We start from the raw sequence: 2,500 nt of genomic DNA, 5'->3' as shown, positions 1-2,500 counted from the left end.
GGCACACGCTGGGCCCTGGTGCGGCAGCTTGCCTCGAGCACCATCGGCACACGCTCGGCCCTGGTGCGGTCGGTTGCCTCGAGCACCATCGGCACACGCTGGGCCCTGGTGCGGGCGCTTGCCTCGACCACCATCGGCACACGCTGGGCCCTGGTGCGGTCGGTTGCCTCGAGCACCATCGGCACACGCTGGGCCCTGGTGCGGGCGGTTGCCTCGACCACCATCGGCACACGCTGGGCCCTGGTCCGGGCGGTTGCCTCGACCACCATCGGCACACGCTGGGCCCTGGTGCGGGCGCTTGCCTCGACCACCATCGGCACACGCTCGGCCCTGGTGCGGTCGGTTGCCTCGAGCACCATCGGCACACGCTGGGCCCTGGTGCGGCAGGTTGCCTCGACCACCATCGGCACACGCTGGGCCCTGGTGCGGCAGGTTGCCTCGACCACCATCGGCACACGCTGGGCCCTGGTGCGGCAGGTTGCCTCGAGCACCATCGGCACACGCTGGGCCCTGGTGCGGTCGGTTGCCTCGACCACCATCGGCACACGCTGGGCCCTGGTGCGGGCGCTTGCCTCGACCACCATCGGCACACGCTGGGCCCTGGTGCGGCAGGTTGCCTCGATCACCATCGGCACACGCTGGGCCCTGGTGCGGGCGGTTGCCTCGACCACCATCGGCACACGCTGGGCCCTGGTGCGGCAGCTTGCCTCGACCACCATCGGCAGCCTCGACCACCATCGGCACACGCTGGGCCCTGGTGCGGGCGCTTGCCTCGACCACCATCGGCACACGCTCCGCCCTGGTGCGGTCGGTTGCCTCGAGCACCATCGGCACACGCTGGGCCCTGGTGCGGCAGGTTGCCTCGACCACCATCGGCACACGCTGGGCCCTGGTGCGGGCGGTTGCCTCGACCACCATCGGCACACGCTGGGCCCTGGTGCGGGCGCTTGCCTCGACCACCATCGGCACACGCTGGGCCCTGGTGCGGCAGGTTGCCTCGAGCACCATCGGCACACGCTGGGCCCTGGTGCGGCAGGTTGCCTCGACCACCATCGGCACACGCTGGGCCCTGGTGCGGGCGCTTGCCTCGAGCACCATCGGCACACGCTCGGCCCTGGTGCGGTCGGTTGCCTCGAGCACCATCGGCACACGCTGGGCCCTGGTGCGGCAGGTTGCCTCGACCACCATCGGCACACGCTGGGCCCTGGTGAGGGCGCTTGCCTCGACCACCATCGGCACACGCTCGGCCCTGGTGCGGTCGGTTGCCTCGAGCACCATCGGCACACGCTGGGCCCTGGTGCGGGCGCTTGCCTCGAGCACCATCGGCACACGCTCGGCCCTGGTGCGGTCGGTTGCCTCGAGCACCATCGGCACACGCTGGGCCCTGGTGCGGCAGGTTGCCTCGACCACCATCGGCACACGCTGGGCCCTGGTGCGGGCGCTTGCCTCGACCACCATCGGCACACGCTCGGCCCTGGTGCGGCAGGTTGCCTCGACCACCATCGGCACACGCTGGGCCCTGGTGCGGGCGCTTGCCTCGACCACCATCGGCACACGCTCGGCCCTGGTGCGGCAGGTTGCCTCGAGCACCATCGGCACACGCTGGGCCCTGGTGCGGGCGGTTGCCTCGACCACCATCGGCACACGCTGGGCCCTGGTGCGGGCGCTTGCCTCGACCACCATCGGCACACGCTGGGCCCTGGTGCGGCAGGTTGCCTCGAGCACCATCGGCACACGCTGGGCCCTGGTGCGGCAGGTTGCCTCGAGCACCATCGGCACACGCTGGGCCCTGGTGCGGTCGGTTGCCTCGAGCACCATCGGCACACGCTGGGCGCTGGTGCGGGCGCTTGCCTCGACCACCATCGGCACACGCTGGGCCCTGGTGCGGCAGGTTGCCTCGATCACCATCGGCACACGCTGGGCCCTGGTGCGACAGGTTGCCTCGAGCACCATCGGCACACTATCGGCCCTGGTGCGGGCGGTTGCCTCGACCACCATCGGCACACGCTGGGCCCTGGTGCGGGCGCTTGCCTCGGGCACCATCGGCACACGCTGGGCCCTGGTGCGGGCGGTTGCCTCGAGCACCATCGGCACACGCTGGGCCCTGGTGGGTTTAGGCACATCTTCAAATTTCTGCCGTGCCAATGCCATTTTTATGGCTTGTAAATTCATACAATGGTCCCCTAAGCCTTCACGTGAAGTTTCGTTGGAAGATGACTCGTTTTCTATTTTTCACGATTTTCGAAACTTTTTGCGGTTCGGGATTTTTTAAAATTTTTTTATAAGGATTTTTGGCCCCAAATTTTGTAGGCATGATCCTTCTATTTTTGTTGGCATGCACAAAAAAATTCAGCTAAAAACTCGAAGTAGAGAAGATTTTGTGACCGTTTGAAAAAAGTGTCCCCATTTCAGACACTTTAACGGCTACTGGTAGCAAACCTGTAAAATCTCAAATGCTCTTTAAGGGGGTGTGAATTCTCAGAGGTTTGATGAGGGATAG

This window comes from Durio zibethinus, unplaced genomic scaffold, assembly GCF_047325235.1.
Source record: "Durio zibethinus cultivar Kanyao isolate XHJ-2024 unplaced genomic scaffold, ASM4732523v1 HiC_scaffold_404, whole genome shotgun sequence".
Lineage (NCBI taxonomy): Eukaryota > Viridiplantae > Streptophyta > Magnoliopsida > Malvales > Malvaceae > Durio > Durio zibethinus.
The sequence above is the reverse complement of the archived record's forward strand: the minus strand, read 5'-3'. Positions refer to the sequence as shown.